Genomic DNA, 16,088 nt, shown 5'->3' with positions numbered 1-16,088 from the left:
TATATTCAGCAACTTTTTCCATTTGTAGCTCTCTCTCAGTGGATCCTTCACTATCATCAGGCTTCTGTTGGGGTCACTCTAGTTCATCAATCATATTTATATATTTCTGAAAGGAGTTCAGGACTTCTCTTCAGGGGTTCTTCAGGCCTTGAGTAAATCAGTAGATATAAATGACTCAGTAGATACAAAGGGAGGAGGATTTGCCCCACCTTTCTCAGAAACACCTGAACCTTAGTTCATACCCAACCATGGCATTCTGTTACATGTATATCATTTAAAATCAGTTTTTAAAATAATTTTGTAAAGTACATTTTCCTTTTTTAAAATAGATTAAAATTTTAAATAATTTTATTGAATTGCAATTGGAATGCATATACATATGCAGACATATATATTACATATATATAAACCCACGCAGTGCATAAATTTATAAGTATACCACTTAATTTATATATCACAAAGTAAATGTATTCCTATAATCAGTCCTAATCAAGAAACAGCACACATTATCAGCATGAAAATGTATGTTTAAGTAAGGAGGATTTGGTGGGAGAAGAAAGGGAGAGCCTGAGATCGCCCCAGAGACTGGCTCAGATGACTGAGTAGATTGTGGTGCCATTCACTGAAATAAAAAACACAAGAGGAAAAGCAAATCTGGAAGAGAAAATTATGAGTGTGATTTTGAACACAGTGAGTTGGAGAAGCCTGTGGGACACACAGGAGATTATTTCTAGTACCCAGTTGGAACTATGGGATCAGAATGCCAAGGAAACGTTGGGAGTCGATAGAGAGATTTGATGACCATATTATCTGAAACAAGAACTGGGAATCATAGTTTGCATTGGATCTTTGTGCTTTTCCAAGATTCAAGAGAGAAATTTTAATACCAAAGTATTGAAATTCTTGGGCTATTTCAATGTTTTGAATTATTTCCTTAACCTTTCTATCCTCATCTGTAAAGTTGGGATAATAGTGGTACCTACTTTATGGAGTTTTTGTGAGTAAATATTGTGTATTTCATGAGTAAATCAATATACAATACTTAGAACGATGCCTGAGATATAGGAAACACTCAGTAAGTGTTAGCTATTCCCACTTATGGGGACAATAAGACTAAATATTTGAAATGAAAAACTGTTCTCAACATTAGAAGACTCTGTAATTTCTTAGGACAGACCAGGTGTTTAGAAAGAAACCAGATGGGCTCAGTCAGTAGCCTCCTTAAATTGAGGCAAATGGGGTCTCTGTACTTTGAAGAGCCTTGCATATCACTCACACACACACACACACACACACACACACACACACACACACTACAATTTATTAAAGAACATCTGTATGCCTCTGTTGCTCTTGATCTAGAGCTATAATTATGTTTGGGGAAAAAAGAAGCTAAAAAAGATAATACAATTGATAGTACTAAATAAACATAAACTTTAATATAGAACATCGGCATGACATTCTTAAAAGAATAATATTGTATGTTAATATTTAACCAACGAAACCACAATATTTCCAGAAAGGAATAGATATTTTCTAGGTGTAGTAGAAGTGATTTTGAAATTTGATGATAGAATGGACAAATGCGAGATAGATTTTTAAAATGATAAAATAAATAATCACTGTCTGAGATGAAGAGTTCAAAATGAGATTAATAATTTAATGAGCGATATAGTGAGAGAAGAAATTTTATATAAAATTTCAAAAAGTAAACATTACTCCATTTAGCTAGATTGCACAGGAACAAGTCCTTTTTAACAAAAAACTTTTTAACTTTATTATAGTATAATATACATAATATAACGTTTACCATCTTAACCATTTTTAAGTATACACTTCAGTAGTATTAAATATGTTCTCTTTACTGTGCAATCATCACCACTATCCATCCTCATAACTTCTTTCATCTTGTAAAACTGAAACTCTATACCTATTAAACAATAACTCCTCATCCTCCTCTACCCCCAGCCTCTGGCAACCACCATTAAACTTTCTGTCTCTATAATTTTGACTAGTCTATGTACCTCATATAAGTAAAATCCCACAGTATTGCCTTTTTGCGACTGACTTATTTCACTTAGCATAATGCCCTCAAGTTTCATTCGTGCTGTAGCATATTGCAAATTTTCTTTTATTTTTAAAGCTGAATAACATTCTATTATATGTATATACACATTTTGCTTATCCATTCATCAATCAATGAACACGTGGATTATTTCCATGTTTAAGCTATTGTGAATAATACTGCTGTGAACTCAAGTGTACCGCTATCTTTTCAAGATTTTTTCAATTCTTTTGAGTATATATACCCAGGAGTTGAATTGCTAAACAATATGGAAATTCTATTTTTAATTTTTTAAGGAACCACCATATTGTCTTCCACAACAGCTGTACAATTTTACATTCCCACCAACAATGCACAAGGATTCCAATTTCACCACACCCTTGCATACATTTTTTATTCTTTTTTTAATAGTAGCCATCCTAATGGGTGTGAAGTAGTATCTCTTTGTAGTTTTGATTTGCCTTTCCCTAATGACTAGTGACATTGAGCAACATTTCTGATTTTAGTAATTTGAGTTTCTCTCCTTTTTTCTTAGTCCATGTAGTTAAAGGTTTGTCAATTTTATTAATCTTTTTAAAGAACCACCTTTTAGTTTCACTGATTTTCTCTATTGTTTTCTATTTTCTATGTCATTTATCTCTGCCCTAATCTTTATTATTTCCTTCCTTCTGTTTGTTTTTGGTTTAGTTTGTTCTTTTTCTAGTTCCTTAATTTGTTGATTTGAGATCTTTCTTGTTTTCTTAATGCAAGTATTTATAGCTATAAATTTTCTCATTAGCACTGCTTTCATTACATCTTATGAGTTTCACTATGTTTTGTTTTCAGTTATCTCTAAGTGTTGTCTAATTTCTCTTGTGATTTTTCTTTGATCCATCCGTTGTTTATAAGTATATTGTTTAATTTCACTATTTTGTTAATTTTCCAGTTTTATCTTTCTAATCTCATTCCATTGTGGCCAGATAAATATTTTCTTCATATCTATATTTATAAAAATCTACTGAGATTTAATTTATGGCCTAACATATGGTCTATCCAGGAAAATGTCCCATGTTCACTTAAGAAGAAAGTGCATGCTGTTGTTGTTAGGTAGAGTGTTTTGTATGTGTCTAATTGGTTTATTGCATTAAGTCTTCTATTTCTTTGCTTATTTTCTATCTGGTTGTTCTATCCATTATTATGAGTGGGGTATTGAAGTCTCCAACTATTATCATAAAACTATTTATTTATCCCTTCAATTCTGTCTTGTTTCATCTATTTTGATTGTCATTTAGGTACATAAAAGTTTATGATAGTAATATCTTATTGCTACATTAAACCATTTATTAATATATAATGTCCTTCTTTGTCTTTTGTAAACTTTTCAATTTAAAGTCAATTTTGTCTGATATTCATATAGCCATTCCTGTTCTTTTGGTTACCATTTCACGGAATATCTTTTTCTATCCTTTCATTTTCAATCTGGTTGTGTCCTTTATCGCTCTGTCCCCACCTATTTCAGTTGTTGATGTCACAAAATTACATTTTTATACATTGTGTGTCCAAAAACTAATAAATGCATTAGTATCCTAGTTTATGTAGAAAACAAGATTTGGAATTACAAACTAAAGTTACTTTAATCCTAGCTTTTACACTGAAAATTGTTTGTTTGTTTTTTTTTCCTTCTTTAAATGTATTGTCCCTTCAATCATGGAGAAAACAAACAAAAAGTATAGTTACAAATCATTGTTACTATACTAGCTCTTATAATTGTCCATGTATTTACCCTTACTAGGATCTTTAGTTGTCTATTCAACTTCAAGTTACTGTCTAGTGTCCTTTCATTTTACTTTGCAGGACGCCCTTAAGCATTTCTTGCAGGGCAGGTCTAGTGGTCACAAACACCCTCAGCTTTTGTTTATCTGAGAATGTCTTAATCTCTCCCTCATCTGTGAGGACAGTTCTGCCAATATAGGATTTTTGATTGACAGTTGTTTTTTTTTTTTTCCTTTTAGCACTTTTAATATGTCAGCCACTCTCTTCTGGCATCCAAATTTTCTGATGAGAAATCTGCTGATAATCTTACTGACACCTCCTTGTATATGATGATTTGCTTTTTTCTTGCTGCTTTCAAGATATTCTTTGTCTTTGTCTTTTGAGTGTTTGATTATAATATGTCTTGGTGTAGGTCTCTTTGAGTTCATCCTACTTGGATTTGTTGAAATTCTTGGATTCTTCATGCTTTTCACCAAATATAGGAAGTTTTCACCAATATTTCTTCAAATATTATTTCTGCTCCTTTCTCTCTTTACTCCTTCTGGTACTCACACGATGCATATGTTGGTTCACTTGATGGGTCCCACAGATCCCTGAGGCTCTGTTCACTTTTCTTACATCATTTTTTTTCTGTTCCTCAACCTCAATAATTTTCATTGTCCTATTTACAAGTTTGCTAATTCTTTCTTCTGCCTGCTTACTTCTACCTTCAAATCCCTCTAGTGGATTTTTAATTTCAGTTATTACACTTTTTATCTCCAGAATTTCTTTTTGGTTTCTTTTAATTTTTCTATCTGCTTATTGATATTTTTCCTTTTGTTCATACATCATTTTCTTGACTTTTCCACACATTCTTTTAGTCCTTTCAGCATAGCTAAGACAGTTGTTTTTAAAGTCTTTGCCTAGTATATCTGCCATTGGGTCTTTTTCAAGGACAATTTCTGGTGCCTTATTTTTCTTCCTTTGAATGGTCCACATTTTCTTGTTTCTTTGTATGCTTTAGAATTTTGTTGTTGTTGTTTGAACACTGGACATTTGAATCTAATAATGTGGCAAATTTAAAAGTCAGATTCTCCCCCTTCCCCAGGGTTTGCTCATTTTTCGTTATTGTTTATTATGCGGGGAGGGGCGGTATTTGTTTTAGGCTGTATCTGTGCTGAGGATCAGACTGAGGTGTAAAATTAATGTCTTCTTAGGTTTTTTCTGAGCCTTTCCCTGGGCAAGAGTGGTTACTTTCTAATTTCACTTTATATATGGTTGCTTTTGAATGTCCTAGTTTTTAATGCTTGGTTCCCAAAAGGAGGAAAGCAAAAATATGAAGGGGGTAAGGGTACTGGCCCTTTCAATCCCCTGCAAGTCACTTTAGTCAGAGGGGGTGTGTCTTTCAACAATAGGAGGAGGTGTAACAACAATGGCTTCCCATCTCTTTGTCTGCACCTCTGTTATCAGAATCAGCAACCATAGCAAAGATCCCCTGTGTGTGAAGGGCAGCATCATTGCTGCCTACTCTATTTCCCATACACTGTGTACAAGCTGCTCCAGGAACACGTGCACAGCTGTCTGCCACATGATTGAGAAGTGGAGAATAGGTCACTGCCACTGGGCTAAGAGCTGAAATTGATCAAAATTAACAGAAATTTACCATCCACGTTTTCTCTGGAAGTTGCAAACCTTCAACATAATCAAGTTCCAACACAGTTACATCAGACAAATTCTACCAGTATAATCATTGTCTAAGTAAGGAGACAGATTTTTGTTGCTTGCTCTTTTGCCATCTTCCCAGCATCCCTCCAAACAACAAACTTTTCTTATATATACATTGTGAAACAGAAGAAAATATGGAAGTCAAAAATAATTATCACATCATTAGTTTTATACATGTTGTTAGAAGTACAAGATTGTTTTCTTGGGATATACTTCATATGCAGTAAATTCCACAAAATTTACGTGTACAGATCCATGAATTGTTACATATGTAATCACCATCCAGATGAAGATTTAGACATTTCCAAATCCCCATAAAGTCTCCCTTTCCACTTAATACCTCCCAAGAGATAACCACTATTCTGAATTCTATCACCATAGAGTAGTTTTGCCTGTACTTTACGTAAAAACAGAACCACACATAATGTAATTTTTGTGTCTCAATCTTTTGCTCAATTTTATAACTAAGTTTCATCCAAGTTATTGCATGCAGTTAATTCTTTTTTATTGCTGTTTAGTATTACAGATATGACTATATCATAATTTATAATCTATTCTACTATTGATTAACATTTAATTTGCTTCCAATTTGGAGCTATTATGAAAATCTACTATGAATATGCTATTCTATGTCTTTTAGTGGGCATATGCATTTATTTCTCTTGGGCATATACCAAGAACTTAGTTGCCCAGTCATGCAGCATATGTTTGTTTAGAAATAGAAGATTTTAAAATAACTAAGTGGAATTTCTAGATGTTAAAAATATAACATGAAAGTCAGTAGATGGGATTAATAGCAAATTAGACACTGGAGAAAAAAGATCAGTGAAGTTGGAAACACAATAAAAACTATACAAAATGAAGAACATGGAGAGGAAAAAAAGAGACCGGAGGAGGGGAGAGGAGATGTGGCGACAGAAAGAAATCTAACTATGAGAGGTAAACACACAGTGTAAATACACACAGTGTAAATACATATACGCCTTACGTTAAAGTGTAACTGAAACTTATTAGATCATTAACCAATGTCACCATAAAAATTAATTAATTAAGACAGACTAGGAAAATGAACAGACTCAATGGAACAATTTCAAGTAGTTGAATATATCTATCATTGGAATCCCAGAAAAATAAGAAGAGAACACAAAACTATTTAAGGAACAATGGCCAAATCTTGTCCAAATATGATGAAAATTATGAAGTCATTGATCTAGAAAGCTGAAAGAACCCTTAGCAGGATAAATAACAAGAAAAGTACACAATAGCACATTATACTCAAATTCCTGAAAATAACAATATAGGGAAAATACTAAAAGCAGCCAGGGCAAAATACACACAGAGAAGCAAAAATTAAAATGGAAGCAAATTTCTTGTCAGAAACTATGCAAGTCAGAAGACAATGGAAAAACATCTTGAAAGTGCTGAAAGGAGAAAAAAATACCCTGTCAACCTGGAATTCTATATGCAGTGAAAATATTCTTTAAAAATGAAGACAACTGGGTGAATTTTATGGTATGTAAATTATACTTCAATAAAGCTGTTATGAAAATAAAGAAAAACTAAAGATTTTTCAGAACAAAAAAGCTAAGACAATTCATAATCACCAGACTGGCACTTGAATAGATATTAAAGGAAACACTTGAAGAAGGAGAAAAATGATACTAGATGGAAACATGGTTCTACACAAAAGAATAAAAAGCACTGGAAATAGTGACTATAAAAACACTTGTACGATTTTTTAAATGTCTTTAAAATGAATTAGATGGGAAATTGTTCAGTGGGTATAGAGTTTTAGCCATGCAGGGTGTGTGGTCTGCAGATCTGTTCCACAACACCATCCATGTGGTTAGCAATGTTGTAGCGAACACTTGGAATTGCTGGGAGGGTAAATTTTACGTTATGTGTTTTTTTGCCACAATTAAAAAAAAAAACTATAATTGGTATTTAAAGCAAAAAAAAAAATAACTTCTTGTTGGGGTTTATGACATATGGATAAGTAAAATGCATAACACTAGTACAAAAGATGGGAAGGAAGACATGGAAGTATACTTTTGTGAAGTTCTTATGTAATATGTGAAATAGAATATTATTATTTGAAAATAGTCATAAGTTAAAAGATATTGTAAATTCTAGAACAATCATTAAATAAACAAAACAAAGAATATAGCTAATAAACCAGTAACGAGGATGAACTGAGGATTTAAAATATTCCACTACTATAAAAGAAAGCTAGGGGGAGAAAAAACAAGAGAAACAAAGAACTGATAGGAGAAATAGAGAACAAATAGCAGAATGGTAAATTTGAAACCAAACATGTCAATAACCACATTAATTGTAAAGAGTCAAAATACTCCTATTAAGAGTTAGAGATTGTTCACTTTAAAAAGTCACAAAAAGGCTAAAAGAAAAAGTATGGGAAAGATATACCATGCAAACACTAATCAAACTAAAGTGAAGTGCTACATTAGTATCTGACACAGTAGACTACAGAACAAGGGCTATCTCAAGAGATAAAGAGCTACATTTTATAACAGCAAAGGGTCAATAAAATAAGAGAATCTTAATAATTCTAAATTTACATATATCTAATAGAAGAGCTTCAAGAAGCATGGGGGGAAAAACTAAGAAAACAGAAAGGAAAAAATAGACATATCTACCATTATAATTAGAGATTTCAATATTCTTGGTAATTGATAGAAAAATTAGACAAAAATATAAAAGAAGTAGAAGACTTGAACATTTTCAACCACTGACCTCACTGACATAGAATACTTCACCAACACAGGAGAATAAACATCCTCAAGTACACAGGCAATATCCACCAAGAGAGGCCATATGCAGAGCCATAAAATAAAGTTCAATAAATTCAAAGGGACTGAAATCATACAGAATGTGTTCTCTGATCATAATGAAATATAAAAATAAGAAATATAATATGTGTGGAAATAATGCAAGTGGAATTAAAACAACGTAACTCTAAATAATTCATGGTCAAAAAATAAGTTACAAGAAAATTAGAAAAAAATGTTAAATTGAATGGAAATGAATGTATAACCTATCAAAATTTATGACAATACAACTAAAGTAGTGCTTAGAGAGGAATGTATACCTTTAAATGCTTATAGTTTTAGAAAAAAAATTAAGCTCCAAAATCAATAATCTGAGATTTTTACCTTAACAAGCTAGAAAAAGAAGAGTATGTTTAATTCAAAATAAGTAAAAGGAAAGAAATAATAAGGATAAGAGCAGAAATAAAAAATGTGGAAAATAATTTTTAAATTAATGAAATATAAAACTGTTCTTTAAAGGATCAATACAATTTAAAAAAAAATCTCTAATTAAGTTAATCAATAAAAAATAAGAAAACAAAATTTATTAATATCAAAAGTAAAAGCAGGCGTTAAAATAAAAATAATATAATATGAGCAAATATACTCCAATAAAGTCAATAATTTAGATAAAATTGTCTGATCCCATGAAAGAAACAAATGGCCAAAACTGACTGATGAAAATACAGAAAACTTCAATAGCTCTATAGCATTAAAAATTTTTGAATTTTAATTAAAATTTAAATTAAAAACCTCACTACAAAGAAAGCCTAGACGCTCAGATAGCTTCACTGGTGAATTCTATCAAATATCAAAGAAGAATAATTCTCTTGCAATGGACTGAATATTTATGTGCCCCCAAAATTCATGTGTTGAAAATCATAACTGCCAATATGATGGTATTAGGATATGGGGCCTTGGGAAGTAATTAGGTCTTGAGGGTAGAGTCCTCATGAATGGAATCAGTGTCCTTACAAAAGGGACCCCAGAGAGTTTCCCCTCCCTTTATTACAGCTGTAAGAATGATCACCCACTGACTCCTTTGTACATCCAAGCATGGTATGACACATCTTATGGATGCTCATCTTTCACAGCTGAATAAAACTGGGTTTATGGAGGGGCAATACTTTGCAAGGGTCCTATATGTGGAACATGGTGGAACTGGGATTTCATCCTGGATATCTCTCACTCCACACCCTATGCTTTCTCCCTTCTGTATCTCAAGCTTCTGTCATGCCTTAATTTCCAAGCAGAATTTAACAATCCAAGTAAAATAATTTGAACTAATTAGAATACTAAATTTTGCATTTTCTTTCAAATCATACTGATATATAACTTTTTCTCACCTGACATTTTTACAAAGATAGTTTGCTCCAATGGCCTACATTTTCTCTACAAAAACTGCTGTTCTTTGCATTTTCAAGGGTAACCTACCCCACCTCTGATTCCTGTTAAGCCTCAGGACAGAAGCCCTGGCAGGCTGTAGCTGAGGAGGGATGTGACCACTCGACCTCCTGAGTGCCTGAGACCAATAAAGTATTTGATAACAGACTTTATTTATTTTGTTTCCATCAGTATTGAAACGCTAATGATTCTTTCTTCCCAGAAAAATTACCGTGTTAAAAATTTACCGTGTAGCATGAATTACTTATGTTTATTGATAGATTTGCTTCCAGCAAGAGGTCAATTAACTTGCTTTACTTTTATATGTAGGTTTTTGATTGGGTGAAATTATATAAGTGTATATAAATGTAAATTCTGCTTATTAACTATTATTCTATAATAAAAGAATCCCAAGTCCTGCCACTGCCAATATTACCTTCTCTATAGTTCTGAAATTCTTTTAATTTCTTTTTGTGAATTCTAATTCTGTATTGAAAATATCTGTTTTTTCATTCATTTTGTCCACATTTTCCTCTATTTTTATAATCATTTTAATTAATTATAATTATATGAAGTCTTTGTCTTATTACTCCAACATGCGGGTCATATATGGGTTTATTTCTATTGTCTGTTCTCTTGATGATCAATCACATTTTCCTGCCTCTTTGTATGTCCAGTGACTTTTTATTGTATGCCAGACATTGTATATAAAATACATTTAGAGGTTCTGTATGCTATTTCCCACCAGAGAAAGTTTCATCTTTCTTCTGTTAGTCGAGTAAGATAAGGGACTAGTCACCTCAATCCAATCATGGATTAAGTGAGACAGGGCTAAGTTGTAGTGCCAGCATGATTCAGTCTACCTCCAATTCCTTCCTGTTTTCAGGCTGGCCCTTCCTGGGCTTTTGACTGAAAGTCTAGTGTCTCTTTGTCTCCCTGACCCTGAACGACCTGCGGGAGATTCAGTTCTGCCCTTTGGAAGTTCTTCACTTGGCCTTTTTTTCTTACCTCCTCTTTACCCTCACAGCTTCAAAATCTGGAAATTTTCTTATGGGGAAAACTAGCTATATTTTTGTGTCAGGCCTCATTTCTCTAGTTGGACTTTATGTCCTAAGCATCTCAAGATTAGAAGAGATTTCATTTTGTATTTAGAAGCCCTCAGCCTAACTTCCACACTCAGTCTTGGAACTTGAGAGGTGTCCTATGGTTACAATCAGCTGTGTTTTTAGAAACTGCAATTTTCCACAACAGCCCCATTCAATTGCCAAAAGACTTGCTGGTTCCTTTTTCTAGCAATAGAGGCTCTCTTATTGGTCAGGCTTAATATCCAGTTTCATACACAGAATGAGCAGATGCTCCCAGGGAAGAAAACATCCTGTAGCCATCAACTCAACTCAGAAGGGAGACTCCCTTGACAAACACAAGTCCATGTCTGAGTCCCAATTCTTTTAGTCATTGTTGCCTCCATAGTTCTCCAGTATCTTTAAAATATGATTTTTTTTTTGTAATTTATTTGGTTCTTTCTAGTTATTGCAATTGGAATGCAAGTACCAAAAGTATCAAAGTACAAGCTTGACTTGAATGAAGAATCAAAAGAAAACAACTTTCAATTTTCAATATTGATTTAAAAGGTTTCCAAGCAGAAGTCTATGATCATGGTGCTAATATGATTAACAAAATAAGGTAAAAGTTTGGCTAAAAACCCAGAAATATTCTTTGGCCATGTATTACACATAGTTTGGATTTACTAAAAGACATGCCCCCAATCATGCTGATAGCAATGACTTATTTTAGAGTAATTCAAAGATTATATGCAATAATTTCTGGATATGCCCAAAGATGGAATATATTGATGAAACATTAAATTTGACCTCAGAATAACTCTCAGACACATGGTGGGAATCTCAATTAAATGCCATTAAATCAGTTACAATTAATTTATTTAAGATGTGATATGTACTAGAAAAGTTAAATAAAACAACTAAAATTCTCAAACAAAGAACAAACCATGGTCATTGGTGGAAAACATATTAATTTTGAATATATAGTATCAACAGTTACTTGATTTACGTTATTGCTTGCTATTAAAAATGTTAGTAAAAGCTTATAAAAAACGTCTACTCAGTTTAAATGTTGTATTTTGAAATTTAAAAACATATTTCTGTACATATAAGAAATTGTTTTTTCTAAATTGAAGAAACTGCACATGAAACATAAAACCAAAGTGAGATTTCAATAAAATATAAAACAATTAAAACAACAAAAAGAAAATGTTTATATGACAATGAATAAGATTCGCAGACAATCTCAGAATAATTTCTATAGAGACTTCTTTTTGGTTGATATAGATTGAGGTATAATCTTGATTGAAGAGAGATTTAAACAAATTTAGCAAAAAGTTGTCATTTTCAGTTCTTTTAAAATAATAGCCATCACTGAAAAATTCGAGAAAAGAACTTAACAGATTCTTCATGATTATAGAAATGGCTTGAACAAATAGTAAAAAAAAAAAAATCACATTATGAATGATAGTGATTTATATAATAAAATTAAAACATTTTTTATTTTTTATGATAATTTATCATGCATGACCAAAATGCAAATACAATGTTTAAACATAATATGTAAAATTGATAGACATCTTTGATAATTCACTGACTTGCAGTTCTGAAAAACCACAGCTTTACACTATTTTTCTATTCTGTTATTACATAGGTATATTTGTTAAGGTAGGTGGATGGAACACACTTTATTTGTTTCCTTGATTTATAACTTTTAAACATTTAGACATATTTCTGTAGGTACACAGTATGTGGGCTCCATGTGTGTACTCTTGCCCAGGATCCCACAAATGCTAGAAGCCAGCGTGAGCCCAGCACCCCAACCACAAGTACATTTCAGAACTAGACTTGTGCTCACTGAAAATTAGGAGTAGAGAAGCATGATTTAATGACAATATCTCTCTATTAGAGCTAGGTGGTGGCATGTGTGGAAAGGAGCAGTCCTGGGGGAGCCCTAGAAGTGATTGTTCTGGGAAGGAGGTAACAGTCCCTGAAGCTGGAATGTAGTCCAAGAAGGTGGCTTCAGGGTCAATGAAGGATAGCTGCAGCCACAGAGGAAAAACACAATCCACCTTCCAGGGCTAAAGGAGAGGAAAATAGATGTCAAGGCAAAGAATCCGCTGCAGAGAAAGTGCCTAGAGGCCTGAAGACAGAGAAATCAAGGTGAAGTTTGATAGGATTCCCCACAGAGGCTGAGGGAGCAGGTGGGGCTTGTTCTAGAGGTGAGATCTCAGGCAGAAGCAGGCAGGGTCACAGGGGATGCAGGGCTGGCCTAGGGACCCCAGGCAGGCATGTGCAGAACCAAGGACCTGGACCAGCCCTGGCAGAGGGTAGGAGCAGAATTGGGCTGGATTCAGAGACCTGGACTGTGATTGAGCTGAGTAGGGTCCAGTAGAGAAGGGGAAATTTATTCTTTCTCTGTCAGGGGCAGCTTTTCTGTACCACGTTTGGACCCCACCACCACAGGGTGTGGCCTGGGTGGGTAGGGCCAGGGAATGGGCATTTCTGGCCCTGCAAGAAGAAGGGGAATCCAGGGCATACTAATTGATAGCCACCGAAAACAGTTGGCAGATGAGTTTTCTCTAGATTCTTGGAGAAAGGGGATGTCCAGCATCTAATCAAAGACCAACCTTGGCTCCCTTCTTCTCCATCCTTCCCCTTGGATTGAGGGAAGGTCTTACATCAAATTCTTGAGGGTTTAGAGTAAGTAAGGGGACTAAGAATCCAAAAGATTGACAGTGCAAAGGAGTCTGCTCTTTCTCATTCCTCAGGCTCTTTGCCTCTGGGTCCTCACCCCAGATTCCTGCTCTCCTGAGTGACAGGAAGGGAGGACAGTGATTCTCACACACTATAACTCTAGACAGTGGCTTTCTTTCCACCGTGTCTGACCTCCCAGAAGCAATCAACTCTCAAGTTCTTTTTCCCCAGGTCAGACACAGAAGACTAAATTAGACATTTCCCAAAGGAAACTGACTACTTTACTAAAGGAAAAGTCACATCAAAAACAAGATAGTACAAGACTGCAGGGATGGATGAGGCCACAGGGAATCATTTTTTTTATCTGGACAGTGGCAAATTCAGCTTCAGGAGATTCAGCTGCTTCTAGCGTGGACACCAGATCATTTCTCAGAGACCCAGCTTTGCATGGCCCCTGGAGCAGAGCAATTCATTCCACCAGAGTAAGTGAATTCATGATGTGGGCCCAGGCTGCCTCCTGGCCTTGGCATGAGATGCTGGTCAGCATTGCATGAAATGAGCCAACCTAATTCCCAAAGAAGGAGAGAAAACTACCAATTACTGTGAAGCTATCAGTGTATATCTGGGCTTTTGTTTAATTCCTCCAATAAGCAAGATAGGCTAAGGTTTGGCTGATGTGATGTCTTAGGCAACTCCCTTTCTCTTCCCACTCCTGCCCCTAACAGGTTCTAAGACATATGGAAGAAGACTGAGAAGTCTTCTAGGAAAAAGAAACAAATTAACCATGCTCACAGTTGGAATGCAGATAGGAGTCTGGATTCAAGAAAGAGGCAGGTGATAATACCCTGTCCTGGTGAAGGTGTAAAAACAGGGACCGTTACATGTTGGGGATGGGCGTGTAATTGGTGCACATTTTTGGAGGCAATTGGTGATATAATTAAACAATTTAAGTGCACACATACACTCCTTGACACAGTAATTTCATTGCCAGGAATTTATTCTACAGATTTACAAGTATGTAAAGATTTGTGGGCAAAGATATTCATTGCATCCTCATTTATCACAATGAAACAACAGATACAACTGTCCATCAATAGGGAACCAATTCAGTAAAATAAATACTCTGCATCTATGAAAACGAATGAGGTAGATCCTATATGTGCCGATATAAAAAGATGTGCAAGATACAGTAAATTAGAAGAGTGCAGAAGAGCCTTGTAATACTATTCCACTTGTAAATTTTTAAAGAAAATTGACTATATATATAATTGTACTGGAAAGATACACATAACAAGAAACTGACAATAGTGGTTACTACTGGGGGAACTTTTATTTTCTATTTTACATTTTTCTCAACTGCTTTGAATTCTTTTCATGAACATGTGTTACTTTTAAAATGTAAAAGAAAAAAAGATTAAAGAAGGAATAAGTGAGCAATGGAAGGTGATTTATCAAAAAGAAAAGAGGGAGCATATCAAATTTATCATTAGAAGGCAATTGAGCAATAGGGCCTGAAGGTAAGACAGGGTAGCTGATTTGTGGACCCTTCCTGACCCAGCCCACTTGGCAACATGAGCACACTGCTCTCATTCATTAAGCTCCAATTCCTCCAGACCCATGGAGTCCTGCTGTGGGGCCCCCAGTAACATGGCTGAGGAGAAGAGTGGTTCCCTTCCCCACTTGAAGCCAACTGCTATGTCATCAGTACATGAGGAGGGAAAGCACTGGTGGCCAGAGCCATTGGCAGGGATTTGCACCTAGTGACAGAGTCCCAGCTCAGCTGAAGTGAAAGGCAGCAAGTCTGGCAGATCTCTGTCCCAGCTAATAGCAGGAATGGATCTCCAGCTTGGTTACTACCAAGTCTTGGCACAGAAGTCTTGGCACAGTGGAGGTGATGACAGAGTTGCAGGTATCCAACAATAGCAGAAGAAAGCAATCTTCAAGACTGGATTCAGGAATGCATCTGGGTAATACAAGCTTGGAGAATTCCAGAAACACTTGAAGAAAAGCTACCAGAGACTGGAATGTCTGAGGGCGCCCTCAAGCATTTTAAGCTAATGATATTCAGATTTTATTCATTCATCTGATATCCTGAGGTCATACTATCTGCAAGGCGCAGTAGCGAGCAGAGGGGATACAGCTGTGAATAAGGTAAACATGGAATTTCTTAAGTTGAATTGGATTAAAATAATATTGCCAATATTCAACCTTTTTGGATCTACAAAAATGGCACTTTTTAATGGATCAATATAAATACATTCTGGCAAGAGAGAAAGAAAAGAAAACCAATGAATTACCCAATTAATTGCTCGATTACAATTGTGAAAATAGCTATAAAGGAGTTACTTTTGAGGAAGTGAGAATGAAGAGGAATTAACTTAGTGAAGGAGATCGAGGGACAGCATTCCTGGTAAAGTCAGATGCGAAGACCTTGGAGAGCCGGAAACTGGTCTGTTACATGGACTGAGAAGGTGACTGAACCAGCAGAGAGGAGCAGAGATGGAAGAGGTTGAGGCCAGGTGGGAAGCAGGAGCCAAATCAGGCAGGACCTTGTAGGTCATTTTAAGGACTTCGGTTTTATCCTAAGGGATTTAAGAA

Source organism: Pteropus alecto, unplaced genomic scaffold (genome assembly GCF_000325575.1).
Source record: "Pteropus alecto unplaced genomic scaffold, ASM32557v1 scaffold39, whole genome shotgun sequence".
NCBI lineage: Eukaryota > Metazoa > Chordata > Mammalia > Chiroptera > Pteropodidae > Pteropus > Pteropus alecto.
The sequence above is the reverse complement of the archived record's forward strand: the minus strand, read 5'-3'. Positions refer to the sequence as shown.